Below are 16,691 nucleotides of genomic sequence, written 5' to 3'. Positions count from 1 at the left end.
AGCAATAGCACAGCAAGCATATTATACTTAGTCAATGCTGGGGTGGGGGGAGAGAAGAACTCTTCTTTTTTCTCCAGTGCACATCCCTCCCTCCCTGCCTGTCTGTCTGCCTATGCTTGGATAACACCATGGCCTCAGATTGGTGCTGGGCCCGGCTGACAGCCTGACACTTGGGTCAGGGCACCAGTCTCATCATTGTCCATGACAGTGGGCATCTGTGCATGTCTGCAAGTGTCAGCAGCACTAATGGGCATACTTTGACACATCTAGTTTTGGGGTTGGCCTGGGTGGGGTGAGCTGCCAGTGGTGTTGCAGTGGGTGAGTGTGACCATGAGTCACTCATCCTCCATGGCCAGCTTTGGATAGCCAAGCAGGGAGAAGCTGGCTGCCAAGAAAAGCAGCCACTCCACCATCCAAGCATGCACAATGGGGTGTTACCATATCCCTGACCATGGAGAAAATAATCTTGCACTGGACACTGCTTGGCAGGCATGAGAGGAACCATCCAGCAACAGTCGTCAAGTCCAGCCAGACTTGGTGATGCATTACCCAAAACTGGATCGGCTCCATCTCCCGGTCTGCCACCAGCTCCTGCAGTCAGGGGAGTATCTAGGGTGGGGCAGGCAGGGCACGTGCCCCGGGCGCTACTTGAAGGGGGGCACCATTTTTAAAAATTAAAAAAAATGGCCACCAAAAACAAAATGGCCACCGTGCATGCTCAAATGGCCTCTGTGAGTCCCTAGGCCATGCCAGGCCTCGCAGAGGCCATTTGAGCATGTGTGGTGGCCATTTTGTTTTCAGCCATTTTTTTTAATTTTTTAATGGCCACCGCACATGCTCAAATGGTCCCTGCGAGGCCCTAGAGGCCAGAGGGGGGAGGGGAACCTTTGCAGACCCCCTCATGGCCTTTAGGAAGCCCCTCGAAGGGGCTACAGGTGAATTGTGTTTTTTAAAAATTAATATAATATAAGTCACTGTACACATATTCAGATTGGCACTATGTACAGAGAATCAGGGCTTGTGAATACTGAGCTGAAGCTTATGAGCTAGGATTGTATTCATTTGCTCTTACTTTGCTTCTTGTGATAAGTGAGTTAAATATGATGTCTTAATAATATGGCTATTAATGGTGAGTTTGTCTTTGAATCAGTGTGAAATCCTTAGTTTTAAGGCCCACTGGGAGTTTCTTGCTCTCTTTCTCTCATTTTAACTGTCTGAAATACTAGAATATATTCCAAGCAGTGATACAGTTTACTCTGCATATCCTTTAATTATTTTCAGAGTATCTGGGAAAAGTCAAATTCTCCATTTATTTTTAAAACTTATGTAATAGTGATGCTACAGTGCATAGTAGAGAATTAGATAGGCACTTCTGTTTAGTCTTCCAAGTATACCTCCACATAGTATTTGGGTATTTCATGAGCTCCAGCATACTGACTTTTGTAGTTTTCCAGCATTTTTTGGTCTGGCTATGTCCACTGCCATATAGTTTTTGAAATATTAAAAGATTAACAAGCTAGACTTGTATTTTTCAGCTGATATTATGGGTGTCAGATGTTTGGACAGGGGGCCCTTGTGCATCAGAAAAATATGTTCCAAAGGGCTGTGAAACCCTCAGGGGCATCTTTTGGGGACACACAGTGGGCTTCAGAGGGAAGGGGAAGTCAAAATGTTCATTTTGACTGTCATTGGACAGTCTCCCACGAGTGCAATGGAGCAGCAGCAGTCTGGATGCTGACATGGATTCACATGTGCCTTGTCAGCATTGGTATCAACCAGGGTCTTTATGCCACCTTTATGCATTATATATTTTGTAAACATTCCTATGGCAAAATACATGTGTTGCTATATTGTATTCATGACAGACTCATGCCATCTTCTCCATAACTGGCCATTGATAGCCCCTGATATAGTTTGATTGATTGGTCGGTCAATAAAAGATATTACAAAAACAGCATAAAATGCTAGTGCTGTTTCCTTTTAAGGAAATTGAAGTGTGCTCCTTGGACTGCCATGTAAGCATACTTGGAATCAGTGTCCTTGAAAGCATATTATGTGTACAAATAAGCCCTATTCACAAGTTACGTTCAATGCACAAACAATGGTACACTTCATATCTGTAGCCTGTGTTTGAGGGGCCTGTACCCATGTCCAGCTTTTAAATGAATCCATGTACAAGCATTCACAGAAAAATGTGTACATGTGTAGCATCTGTAACATATGAACATAATCTAACATATGAACATAATCTAACATCTGAATAGGGCTATAGATATAAAGAAAATCAGAATTTATCTGATGGCATTTTCAGCTCAGTACAGAAAGGAGTGCTTACACATGCATTGTAGAATGTGGAGCTGGTTTTATCACCTTTTTGAGACAGAGGAAGCTACTTATGGATGTGGATTTTAAAACATCAGCACATGTGGTACAAGAAGTCCATATAGAGTTTTGTGACCCCTTCTTTGCATTTGTGCACCTTTTGGAAGTTTGGAACACATGAAGCTATAAAACGAAGGGATTATTGAAATAATAGTTGGGTGCTTTTAGATTTTATGTATTAGCCCATATGAAATATTAACATAATGGGTATTATTGGTTATTTTAATGTGTATGTATATGTAAATTTTGATGATTTTAAGGATTTATGTATTGATTTGAGTATATATGTGGGTAATTCTAAAACAGTATATATTAAATATCCAGCAACTTTCATCCTTTGATATGTTTTGAGAAAAATCCTTACAATATTAGGTTGCAGTTGAATGTGTCCCCTTAATGTCTTTTTACAGATTTATTTAATATTGCATACAGCAAAGGTTTTGTGTGGGTGGGTTCTTGTGGTGCAATATAGTGTTTCTATTGGACTCACCTAGGTCCTTCTTCTTTTTGTTGCCATTGTTTCACCTGAAACATGTCCTTTATTTTTATTTAATTTTTTTTGGGGGGGGGAACTCTTTAAAAAGTTGAAAAACTTCTGTGGAGAGGGGTGGGAAAGTTGGCCTCATGACTGTAAACTATGAGAGCAGGTCCACCCATCCCCGTGCCAGGGATGCACCTAGGCAATTTGGGTGCCTCCAGCGGCCACCCTGCGCCCGCCATGCCATGCCTCTGTTTTTTGTTTTTGCATAATTCAAGCCACCATGGCATGAGTGTGGCTGAGGGGTGGGCCGGGGGGTGAGCTGAGCAGGACTTGCCTCCCACCCCCCGGTGGTGGTGACTGGAGTGACCACTCGGCCTGTCCATTCGGCCCAGAGGCTCTTGTTTACTGTGAGGTGCTACAGCGCACCGGTGCAGTTAAAATAGATTGCCACAAGCCCATGATGCCACGCACTGGAGCGCCTCGCAGTTATTAAGAGCCACTGGGCTGAATAGACAAGCCCAGCGGTCACTTCGGACAACACCGGGGGAGCAGGTAGGCAAGTCTTGCTAAGCTCACTCCCCAGCTGCCACTCCTCGCTTAAATTATACAAAACAAAAACACCGGACGTACGGTGTGGCGAGGCGGGCACAGGTGGTTGCAGGAGGGCCCCCCCCCTGACCATTTGGAGTCTGCCCCTGGAGGCCATGGACCAGGGCCCCAATGTCCGGGGGTAAGAGCACCTCTGCCCCCCCACCAACCAGTCAATCCTCAAGGAAAAACTTTCTGAGCAAAAAACACTCTGAGCAAAGTGACTTTCAACAGCAACTGAGTGCTTCCATATTTCTATGTGACACCTTTTTGCTTCCTGATAAAATAATATACTGGAGAGTAATTGCAGTGCTGTTGGTGGTGGCAGCAGCCAGAGGGGCAGGAAGTGAGGGATACATACCAGCTGACAGAATGTCAACAAAACATTAAGCAAAAGCACTTCCAACAACAACATACGCTTTAACTATAGTGGCAGAAATAATAGCTGTAAGGAGGCAATCACTAGAATGCCTAAAAATGTAAGAGTAGCATCTTTAGTGGGATTCATCCATCCCCTGTGGGGCCATGAGCTACCATGGTGGGTCTTTGAGAGGACAGAGAGGAGGTCCCTTTGTCCAGTGTTCATTTTAATGTGCAGTACATCAAACTATATGCAGCAGAAACTAAGATTTTGTACAGTTGGGCCTATTGAGTTTAATAAGGATGTGGGTTGTTTCCTAAGAAGAAACAGAGGGGGCGGGGATAATTGTTTGCTTTCCATTGTCATAACCTTATACTAAAAGTACATTACAGCCTTCTGTTGCGTCCTCTCATTCTTTGTGGGCCATCTTCATTTTTTGGCTTCCCCTCTTTCTTTGTCCTTCTTTTTTCCCCTCCCTCCCTCTCGGTCACTTTCGATTCATTCGCCTTTTTCCTTCTGTAAGCAAATTCTGAAGGAAGGGGATGCTTGTGGGTAGGGGTGGGCTGCAGCCGCTGCTTGTGCAGTTGGACACAAAGTTTATAATAAACCTGCATGCTTCCTCTGTAACATGTAAGAATGCAAAGGCAACAACCACACCCACTGCATGTCCCCAGCATCTGGGATTTTGCCTGTGCACCTGGAGGTTCTCTATAGCCATCATGACTAATAGCCACAGAGGGATCTCTCCTCCTCCGTGAATGTTTCTAACCCCCTTTCAAGCCCATCTAAGCCAGTGGTCATCACCGCATCTAGAGGTGGTGAGTTCCACAAGTTAATTGGCTTTCTTTTTGTGTATTCTGAACAGAGACGGGCCTCAGTGCTGAATGTGATTTAGAGGAATTTCCTAGCTAAAGGACTTCAGCAAGTGATTAGGTGGAAATCTAATCTAAGTGATTAGGTGGGAAATTAGCTGGGGACATGCAATGGATGTGGCTGTTGCCTTTGCCCTCTTACATGTTACAGAGGACTCATGCAAGGCTTATTATAAACTTTGCGTCCAACTGTACAAGCAGCAGCTGCAGCCCACCCCTATCCACAAGCAGCCCCTTCCTTCAGAATTTGTTAACAGAAGGGGAAAGTCAAATGAATAGAAAGTGACAAGTGGGGAGCAGGGAGGGCAGGACTGGGATGACTCGCCCCTGGTGCTCTGACACTTTTGAGCTGCACCCCCAAGACAGTGTTTGGATTCAAACCAGAGCCAGCATGGCCAGTAACAGTAACTTGTGACTTCACAGTCAGCCACAGAATTCTGCCATCATGGTTCCCCTTGGAAACCTGCGAAGATTCTACAGCAGGCTCACTTGGCAGCATTTTAGATTAGCTGAAGCATCTTCGATCAATTGGCTGTCAGTTTATTAGCAGCTTATCAGCTTAGTTGTCAAGATGGGTGGCTGTTGGTCATGTGTGGCCTGCAGGCAAGTCTCTGGCATGGTGGGTGAAGCAAAATCTAATGGCGGTGTGGACCTGGTTTTTAAAGATGCCCTTCCATTGTTTTAGCCTGTCTGGGCAGAGAACTGAAGCCCAGCCTGCTGTGTTCACACGTGTTTGTGCTCCCTGTGGGAACTTCAGTGGTCAAAAGTTCACCACCACTATTCACACCAAACAGCTTCTCCTTGAAATGCAGGCGGCCCTCGAAGGTCACCTGCTTGGCTGATTTCCACTGTGTTTCTTAAGCTTGGAGGTCCTAGACTGGTGAAGCTGTATCACTCAGGAGCTACTGGCTGGCTCCTGTGGGCCCACTTGGGGGGTTGTGGGGAAATCCTGCCCACCAGTTGAAGCTGACTTCAAAAGCTGCCCCCCAGCACCCCCATGTTATTTCCAAGGACATGCCTAAGCTTTTCTTCTTTCATGTTCCCATAGGTCTCACCCAGAGGCAGAACCAAAGTGAGTTGCTCTCTTCTCTACCCTTCACTCCTCTTAATGCTTTTGGCTCTGGTGTGGCCAGCTGAAGGGATGGGGGGGAGGGGGATTGATGAGCGGGAGGTGTTCAGACATAGCCCAAACCCAGGTGTGGCATATATTGCCTCATCAAGGTGAGCCCATCTCCTTTCCATGTTCAGAATGCCAGTAATTGGCTGCTGAATCAAATGCCAATTTCATCAACTGTCCCCTTGATACCTTTGGCAGGCTGCCTCCCTCCTATTTAAAACACAAAACAGCATTTATGTGTCCCTTTGGGGGGGACTTTTTAAAAAGTGGGGAAACTACACTGGAGAGGGGTGGGAAAGCTGGCCTCATGTCTGTGAACTACGAGAGCAAGCCCACCCCCCGCCCCGCCACAACCAGTCAATCCTCAATGAAAAATACTCTGAGCAAAATGCAGTGAGTGACATTCAACGGCAATTACATTCACTGCTCCCAACTATGGAATCATCCAAAATTAGCAGGGCCAGCTAAAAGGATTAGGGGAGAGGACATACTTGGCTGCATGTGAATTAAAATTAGAGGGAGGGCACATACTAGTAATACCCCTAGTAATACTAGTAATACCCCTAGTATTACTGGGGGAGGAGACCCCCTCTTTCCTGTGATTTGCTACTAAGAATATTTCTCCTTATCTCTGAAGGGATGAAGATGAAGAGGGGGCACTGACAGGTAAGTGGATGATGAGAGTGCCTGCTTCTCCTCAGGGTTCCCCAGCCCCCCAGGGAAAGCCTCCTTGGAGAACTGTTTCTCTTAGACAATGGAGAGAGATGGGCAGACATCCATCTAATGGATGGATAGCAGGAGGGCAGGTCAGCCACCTCTATCCTTTGCTGCTGATGCAGCCAAAAGTGTTAGAGGAGACTGGGTGGCGGTGTGCTCTGTGAGTCACATCTAGCTATCCTCCATTCGAGGAGGAGATGGGGAAAGGGCTGTGGCAGCAGGCAGGTAGGTTTGGTCATTCTCCTTTAGAGGTTGTGCACTTTTGATAAAGTCCTGCGAGAACCTTTTGCCAACACCCAGCCCCATCCTCTGGGTCTTTTTCTCCATGCCTTCAAGAAGAGGAAGCTAATTATTTCCAAAGTATCTCATTTTTTGACAATTACATGGGTCAAGATGGAATTGGAGGATCACCTGAAAACAAGGGCAACATTTCCTGACCAATGTGCTCTGAGCTTGGTCCAAAGAGACTCTTTCTTTCTCCGACCACAGTTTTCTACCTCTAGGAGCCAGGCCCACATTCCTGAGATCACAGCTATGCTTCCTGCTTATGGCATCCAGGCAGATTTTCAAGACCCCCCACCCCACTAGGCCAAGAGGCTGTAACTGGGGGTTGATTCGTGAACCAGAGATAGTCCATGTCAACCATCAGCTCCCATTCTGCTCAAAGAAGAAGCTTCTTTCCTCACACAGAATGGAGAGCCCATAGCCCAGTAGTGGAACAATTGCTTTGCATGCACAAGGTCTCCTGCTGAGACTTCATCATCTTCTGTTAAAGGATCTTAGCTAGCTAGGAAAAGGCCTCTGCCCAAGAGTGGCTACCAGCCAAAGTAGGGCAAAGAGAGCCAAGAGTATGACTTGGCAGAAGGCAGCTGCACTTGTATGTACAGCAGGCAGAGCCTGGCCATTGCACTCCCTTCTGAAGTGTACTTGGTGAGGGCTGTCTTGCCAGTCAGTGCTATGCAATGTACTTCTCTTCATTCCTTGCTTGTTTACTTGGGTGGCCCACCTCACCCACAATCCCAGGCTACTTCATGGCTGGCTAACCTAGGCAGTAAAGGGAGGCCATTTCTATCAGGCCTACAAGCCACGATCATTTCCTGATTCCTCCTTGATTTCCGCTCTTTCAGGTCATCCCAGAAAACCAACCCATCTTGCACCATTTTCTGGGGGACACCCCAATGTTTTGGGGGACACACTGGGGAAAGAGCTCATTGAGGAACCCTCCATGCCAGAACTCCTTCCAGCAAATTGCATCACCAATGACATCCTGGGGGAAGAGCTCACTGAGGAACCCTCCATGCCAGAACCTCTTCCAGCACCTCGTATCACCAACAACATCCTGGGGAAAGAGCTCATTGAGGAACCCTCCATGCCAGAAACTCTTCCAGCAACTCACATCACCAATGACATCCTGGGGGAAGAGCTCATTGAGGAACCCTCCATGCCAGAACCACTTCCAGCAGCTCGAACAACCAATGACATCCTGGCGGAAGAGTTCACTGAGGAACTGTCCATGGCAAAACCACTTCCAGCAACTCACATCACCAATGACATCCTGGGGGAAGAGCTCACCGAGGAACCCTCCGTGCCAGAACCTCTTCCAGCAACTCACATCACCAAGGACATCCTGGGGGAAGAGCTCACTGAGGAACCCTCCATGCCAGAACCCCTTCCAGCAACTCACATCACCAATGACATCCTGGGAGAAAAGCTCACTGAGGAACCCTCAGTGCAAGAACCTATTCCAGCAACTCACATCACCAAGGACATCCTGGGGGAAGAGCTCACTGAGGAACCCTCTATGCCAGAATCTCTTCCAGCACCTCGTATCACTAACAACATCCTGGAGGAAGAGCTCACTGAGGAACCCTCCAGACCAGAACCTCATCCAGCACTCGGCATGACTAATGAAATCCTGGGGGAAGAGCTCACTGAGGAACCCCCCATGCCAGAACCTCTTCCAGCAACTCACATCACCAAGGACATCCTGGGAGAAGAGCTCACTGAGGAACCCTCCCTGCCAGAACCTCTTCCAGCAACTCACATCACCAAGGACATCCTGGGGAAAGAGCTCACTGAGGAACCCTCCATGCCAGAACCCCTTCCAGCAACTCACATCACCAATGACATCCTGGGAGAAAAGCTCACTGAGGAACCCTCAGTGCAAGAACCTATTCCAGCAACTCACATCACCAAGGACATCCTGGGGGAAGAGCTCACTGAGGAACCCTCTATGCCAGAATCTCTTCCAGCACCTTGTATCACTAACAACATCCTGGGAGAAGAGCTCACTGAGGAACCCTCCATGCCAGAACCACTTCCAGCAACTCACAACACCAATGACATCCTGGGGGAAGAGCTCAGTGAAGAACACTCCATACCAGAAACCCTCGGAGCAACTCACAACACCAATGATGTCCTGGGGGAAGAGCTCACTGAGGAACCCTCCATGCCACAACCACTTACAGCACCTCACATGACCAATGACATCCTGGGGGAAGAGCTCAATGAGGAACCCTCCATGCCAAAACCACTTCCAGCAACACACATCACCAATGACATGCTGGGGGAAGAGCTCACTGAGGAACCCTATATGCCAGAACCTCTTCCAGCACCTCGCATGACCAATGACATCGTGGGTGAAGTGCTCATTGAGGAACCCTCCATGCCAGAACCCCTTCCAGAACCTCAGATCACCAACGACATCCTGGAGGAAGAGCTCACTAAGGAACCCTCCAGGCCAGAACCTCATCCAGCACCTGGCATGACTAATGAATTCCTGGAGGAAGAGCTCGTTGAGGAACCCTACATGCCAGAACCTCTTCCAGCAACTCACATCACCAAGGACATCCTGGGAGAAAAGCTCACTGAGGAACCCTCCATGCCAGAACCACTTCCAGCAACTGACATCACCAACAACATCCTGGGAGAAGAGCTCACTGAGGAACCCTCCCTGCCAGAACCTCTTCCAGCAACTCACATCGCCAATGACAACCTGGGAGAAAAGCTCACTGAGGAACCCTCCATGCCAGAACGTCTTCCAGCAACTCACATAACCAATGACATCCTTGGGGAAGAGCTCACTGAGGAACCCTCCCTGCCAGAACCTCTTCCATCACCTCGTATCACCAACAACATCCTGGGAGAAGAGCTCACTGAGGAACCCTCCATGCCAGAACGTCTTCCAGCAACTCACATCACCAAGGACATCCTGGGAGAAGAGCTCACTGAGGAACCCCCAATGCCAGAACTCCTTCCAGCAACTCACATCACCAATGACATCCTGGGGGAAGATCTCACCGAGGAACCCTCCGTGCCAGAACCTCTTCCAGCAATTCACATCACCAACAACATCCTGGGAGAAGAGCTCACTGAGGAACCCCCCATGCCAGAACTCCTTCCAGCAACTCACATCACCAATGACATCCTGGGGGAAGAGCTCACTGAGGAACCCTCCCTGCCAGAACCTCTTCCAGCAACTCACATCACCAATGACATCCTGGGAGAAGATCTCACTGAGGAACCCTCCGTGCCAGAACCCCTTCCATCACCTCGTATCACCAACAACATCCTGGGAGAAGAGCTCACTGAGGAACCCTCCCTGCCAGAACGTCTTCCAGCAACTCACATAACCAATGACATCATGGGGGAAGAGCTCACTGAGGAACCCTCCATGCCAGAACCTCTTCCAGCACCTCGCATCACCAACAACAACCTGGCGGAAGATCTCACTGAGGAACCCTCCCTGCCAGAACCCCTTCCAGCACCTCGCATGACCAATGACATCCTGGGGGAAGAGCTCTCTGAGGAACCCTCCATGCCAGAACCCCTTCCAGCACCTCGCATCACCAACAACAACCTGGCGGAATATCTCACTGAGGAACCCTCCCTGCCAGAACCCCTTCCAGCACCTCGCATGACCAATGACATCCTGGGGGAAGAGCTCTCTGAGGAATCCTCTATGCCAGAACCCCTTCCAGCACCTCGCATGACCAATGACATCGTGGGGGAAGAGCTCACTGAGGAACCCTCCATGCCAGAACCTCTTCCAGCAACTCACATCACCAATGACATCCTAGGAGAAAAGCTCACTGAGGAACCCTCCATGCCAGAACCCCTTCCAGCACCTCGCATGACCAATGACATCCTGGGAGAAAAGCTCACTGAGGAACCCTCCATGCCAGAACCCCTTCCAGCACCTCGCATGACCAATGACATCCTGGGGGAAGAGCTCTCTGAGGAATCCTCTATGCCAGAACCCCTTCCAGCACCTCGCATGACCAATGACATCGTGGGGGAAGAGCTCACTGAGGAACCCTCCATGCCAGAACCCCTTCCAGCACCTCGCATGACCAATGACATCCTGGGAGAAAAGCTCACTGAGGAACCCTCCATGCCAGAACCCCTTCCAGCACCTCGCATGACCAATGACATCCTGGGGGAAGAGCTCTCTGAGGAATCCTCTATGCCAGAACCCCTTCCAGCACCTCGCATGACCAATGACATCGTGGGGGAAGAGCTCACTGAGGAACCCTCCATGCCAGAACCTCTTCCAGCAACTCACATCACCAATGACATCCTGGGAGAAAAGCTCATTGAGGAACCCTCTATGCCAGAACCCCTTCCAGCACCTCGCATGACCAATGACATCCTGGGAGAAAAGCTCTCTGAGGAACCCTCCATGCCAGAACCCCTTCCAGCACCTCGCATGACCAATGACATCCTGGGGGAAGAGCTCTCTGAGGAATCCTCTATGCCAGAACCCCTTCCAGCACCTCGCATGACCAATGACATCGTGGGGGAAGAGCTCACTGAGGAACCCTGCATGCCAGAACCCCTTCCAGCACCTCGCATGACCAATGACATCCTGGGAGAAAAGCTCACTGAGGAACCCTCCATGCCAGAACCCCTTCCAGCACCTCGCATGACCAATGACATCCTGGGGGAAGAGCTCTCTGAGGAATCCTCTATGCCAGAACCCCTTCCAGCACCTCGCATGACCAATGACATCGTGGGGGAAGAGCTCACTGAGGAACCCTCCCTGCCAGAACCTCTTCCAGCACCTCGCATGACCAATGACATCCTGGGGGAAGAGCTCTCTGAGGAATCTTCTATGCCAGAACCCCTTCCAGCACCTCGCATGACCAATGACATCGTGGGGGAAGAGCTCACTGAGGAACCCTCCCTGCCAGAACCTCTTCCAGCACCTCGCATGACCAATGACATCGTGGGGGAAGAGCTCACTGAGGAACCCTCCCTGCCAGAACCTCTTCCAGCACCTCGCATGACCAATGACATCGTGGGGGAAGAGCTCACTGAGGAACCCTCCATGCCAGAACCCCTTCCAGCACCTCGCATGACCAATGACATCCTGGGGGAAGAGCTCTCTGAGGAACCCTCCATGCCAGAACCCCTTCCAGCACCTCGCATGACCAATGACATCGTGGGGGAAGAGCTCACTGAGGAACCCTCCATGCCAGAACCCCTTCCAGCACCTCGCATGACCAATGACATCCTGGGGGAAGAGCTCACTGAGGAACCCTCCATGCCAGAACCCCTTCCAGCACCTCACATCACCAACAACATCCTGGAGGAAGAGCTCATTGAGGAAACCTCAATGCCAGAACCCCTTCCAACACCTTGCATCACCAATGACCTACTGGGGAATGTGCTCATTGAGGATACCTCAGTGCCAGGTCCTTCCATCCTCACAGACACTCCAAAGGAAGCAGCTTCTGTGTCAGAGCCCTTACTTGAGCCTTCCACTGCTGATAATTATCTCCACCAAGAAGTAGAACTCCTCAAAGGGTTACAGCATGACTATGTCCAGCAGCGTAAGTATTGCAACACCTCAGAAACCTTTTGCATATACACCCAGCACAAAGATCAGCTGCAGTTTTGATACCCAGCCCAGATGATGGACTAAGCCCTAACACTGCCCTTTTTGCAAGTCACCAGTGCTCAGCCTGGTCAGCACATACAACATTTGTTTCTTTTTGGTCTCTTTGTTACAGAACTGTGGGTTCGCCGCATTTCCCAACAGTTCCCTAGTTCTCTCTGGGCCATCAACCTGCAAATTGGACACACGTGGACAAGGCTCATCCGCAGTGAAGTTCGGCTGCAGCGGTGAGAAAGGGAAGGTATGGTCACAGCATGTCCCTGAAATTGCTGCTGGGCTAAGAACGGCTCTTTTGTTTATTTCATGTTGAAATGCTTGATTTGTGTCTGCATCTAAGGTTTCAGTGGGGAGGCCTGTGAGTGGGTTGTCAGTGCTTGCTGAAGTGTTCCTTCGTTTTCTGTCTTTCATGTGTCCAAGCTCCAGTGCCTGTAATCCAAGCAGCTTCTCAGAGTGAGCAGTGAGGGCAAGTGATGGTGGGTGTGGTAGGATGTCAGCCTTTGCAGCTGACCTCCTGTTCTTCTTCTTTCTTGCAGATGTTCCTGCAGGCCCTGCTGCACTTCTCCAGCCCTCTGGGTCTGAGTCATCATTATCCTCTGCCTCCCTTGACGTTGCCTCCATCCCACCCTCCACCTCCACCTCTTTCCTCCTCCTGCATCCCTCTCCACCTCCCCCTCCTTCCCCACCTCCTCTGGAGCCGGACCTCAGCAATGTGAAAGAAACTCTGCAGAGTTTGGTAGAGATGCAGGTTCATCAGCTGCGTGACCGTAAGTCTCACAGAGGCAGCACTCCATAACCTCTGCCTTTTCCATTCTCGTGATTTTACAATCTAAAAAACTTATAGTCTAAAAACAGAGGCAGGGATACAATAGAAGAAGTAGAGGGAAGCTGAGGTGGGGGCAAGTGGGGGAAAGATGTGTATGTATTTCAACTGCACCTCTTTAGGACCAGGGAGACCCAGGTTTGAATTCTCATCCAGTCATGAAACTCTCTGGGTGACTTTGGGCCAGTCACTTGTCCCACAGCCTAACTTACCTCTTAGGCTTATTGTGAGGAAAAAATAACCATGTATAAACCTCCCTGAGCTGCTTGAGGAAGAGCAGAATATGAATGCTAAAAGGAAAACAAATATCAGACCTTTTGAGTTTAAGCTGAGATGAAACAGGAAACCAAGGAGGATGATATACAATTGTGCATATTGCAAATCCTCCTTATAGTGTCATCAATGTACATGGGCAAAAGTTCCCTGCCACCAGGAGCATACAGTCTAAAGTTTGGCTTTGGAGAGAGAAGTGAGGAAGAGGAGGAATGGGAGAGGAAAGCATAAGGGGCATTCAATTCAAGCCGATGGAGCTGCCTCTACTGAGGCATTACGCCAAAGGCTGCGCAGTGGAGGTGGGTTTTCAGGTATCATTGGAGGGATAGGAGAGAGACGAGGGGCCACATCTGAGTGGCTGTTCCAGACCCAAGGGTCAGCGAGAGGGAAGAGAAAGAGTTGTTTTAGAGAGCAGGAGACCTTCAGATGGCTCCTGAAGACAGAGAAGCTGGAAGAGCAAAAATCAACCTGACGAGGTGCAAGTTCACTGGGGGGGGGGTACATAGCCATGGAGGGTTTTCAAGACAGAGAGGAGGAGTCTGTGCTGGGCATGGAAGGGGACTAGAAGTCCGTGCAGGGACTGACATGGTGGAGGACAGGCCCCTTCACCCTATTTGTTTTCTCTCCTTCAAGGCCAAAGAGACCTCCGCAGCTGCCAGGAATGCTTACAAAGCTTCAAGGCACTGAGGGGACAATTGAGGCGGCTAAGGAGCAGACTGGCCAGGGTGGAAGCCACTATGGGGATCGTGGTTCCTCCAAGGGAGCGGGACGTTGCTGAGGAAGAAGGGGAAGGCAAATTAAAAGAGACAACTGTGCTACTATTTACATAAGTAGCAATAAAATGCTGTGTATATATTTTTTTAATTAAATATTTGTTTTAATAGGATGTAGAGATAGAACAGCAATAAAACTTGCATATTTATTGTTTAAAAAAATAAAATGTTTTATTTTAAAGAAAATACATTTGTCTTGCTTTGAATATTCTTTGGGTAGAGTTGGGTAAAAAGGTCTTTGGGTCAAACTCATCTACAGAAAAGGCTCTCTTGGCCAGTCCACTCAGGGCCAAGAGATGTTTGAGAGGTTCAAGATGTAGCTCAAGATAGACAGTTCCTTGCCAGGAGGCTCATACAGAGCTTGTCTGCCCCAACATGTATGGCTAGGAGGCTGGATTTTGGCCCTGAAGAGGGATCTGCCCTGTGTGGAAGAGGTTGGAATGGTGATGCGGAAGAGGAAGCTTGATTTAGGGCAGGGCTGCACAACTCCAGCCCTCCAGCTGCTGTTTGGCTACAGTTCCCATCAACCCTGACTATTGGCTACTGCGACTACTGGGGACTATGGGAGCTGTAATCAAACAACAGCTGGAAGGCCAAAGTTCGAGGCCAAATGTTATTCCCCAGCCCTCTTATTTTCCACCAAGAGCCAAAGCAGCAGCTGGAGGCTTAGATCCAGGCGGAGTCAAACTGAGTGACTGATTTGGCCCTGGGGGAACAGCTAGGAGGTGGCACCTCCATTTCCTTTGCAGGAAGAAAAGCCGAGGGGGTGGCTCTCTGTAGAGCATGACAGGAAAAAACCAAAAAAGGCAGCCTCCATATCAGGCCACCTCCCAGGACCTTTCAGCCTTGCTTGTACTCTGGCAGAAGAACCCAAGGAGACCACCTTTATATCATGAGAGCTCTGTATCAGACCTCCACCCAGGGCAATCCATCCCTGCTGATACTTCAGGGAAAGAGAATGAAGAGGCCCCCTACATAGCAGGCCTCCTGCCAAATGCAGGATCAGCAATGAGATTAGACCTTTAGCCTCCAGGCTGTTTTTCTGCTGGAGAAGAGAGAAGAAGAAAAGCCTGAAAGCCTGAAACTTGTCACTGCAGATGTTAGATTTGATATGACAATGAAATAAGACAGCAATGCAGGGACCACTGCATTAGCTACACAACTCAGTGGTCGAATGCCTGTCCTTGACCATCTCTAACAGCCCTTAAAGATGGTCAAGTGTAAGGACAAGAATATGTTTGCTCTTGAAGCTCGTTGTGCATGCACTGAGAAGAATCATTAGAATCAACAGAAGATGCCTTCTTCATGGGATACATTGGGCTGAGTGTTTGCACCTAGAACAACACATCACCATGGGAGTGCTGTGCCCATGAATGCAGTAATGCAAAGAGGTGATGTTTCAGACAAATGGTGCGCCTGATTCAGACAGCTCTAGGCAACAAGCTTGATACACTGGCAATGATTCAGGAATATCATCCAATCTATCTTTTCTTCTGATAGAAAATAGTTCATATCTGTATCAATATATGCCAGCCCAGGGCCAACTCCAAAAGTAAATGGGATATTTGGCCCAGGGGTCGGGAAGCCAACAAAACAGCAGCTGAAAGTCACTTGCTGTTGCCTAGCAACTAATACACATCCCTTTGCCTTGGCTCAGCAAAATTGCCAAATCAGATCTCAACATGGACGTCACAAGCCACTGCACACCTAACCACGACAGTGCCTGCAACGAGGCAAGAAAGGATGCATCTTGTCAAGAGAAAGGCACATCACCTGCATTCAAGGGTGGAACTTGGGGGGGGGGGCAGGCAGGGCATGTGCCCTAGGCACCACTGAGGAGGGGGCACCACACCAGTTCCTGCCACCCCCACCCCACTGCCCACCAGCTCGGCCCCAGGGCCCCTCAGCCACTTGCCATCCTGCTTGCCTTGCCCTCCGGCTCTGGCCTAGGATCCGAGCGGCCTGCAAACTGCAGAGAGCTCTTCTCCCCCCCCCGCCTCTCAGCTGATTGGCAGGTGGGCGGGGCTTCCAGAGAGGCCTCTCTGTAGGCTTCCCTGAAGCCTGAACTTGGCATTCCCCCGCAAGCCAGGAAGGAGGCAGGATGGAAGAGTCCTCTGCAGCAGACTCTCTGCCCCGACCACCCAACACAGCTTTTGCAAGGTAGACTGTGAATTCCTTTTTGTGGTTACCCTCCCCCCACCCCAGGTATATAGGGATCTGCTTGCCATAGGGCTTTGATATGGGTGGGAGGGGAGAGACTGAGAAGTCTCTGAATATTTAATTTAAAACAGATTGAAAAATTTCTGGTTTTAAATTTCTGGCTTTTTACTATCTAAAAAGGCCTGTTGCTTGTTTCATGGCAGAAAATTACAAAAGCTTCTGGAACAAACAATATTATATTCATGCAT

General features: G+C 49.2%; 1 long non-coding RNA gene across 1 annotated transcript; it reads left to right on the top strand.

Moving 5' to 3' along the window:
• The first annotated feature begins 12,029 nt into the window (after positions 1-12,029).
• Positions 12,030-14,463, top strand: LOC128342072 (uncharacterized). The gene is made up of 3 exons (XR_008314755.1): positions 12,030-12,352; positions 12,533-13,181; positions 14,144-14,463. It is a non-coding gene; the product is annotated as an uncharacterized LOC128342072 (long non-coding RNA).
• The last annotated feature ends 2,228 nt before the right edge of the window (positions 14,464-16,691 follow it).

The sequence above is a fragment of the Hemicordylus capensis genome, chromosome 2 (assembly GCF_027244095.1).
Source record: "Hemicordylus capensis ecotype Gifberg chromosome 2, rHemCap1.1.pri, whole genome shotgun sequence".
NCBI lineage: Eukaryota > Metazoa > Chordata > Lepidosauria > Squamata > Cordylidae > Hemicordylus > Hemicordylus capensis.
The sequence above is the reverse complement of the archived record's forward strand: the minus strand, read 5'-3'. Positions and strand labels throughout refer to the sequence as shown.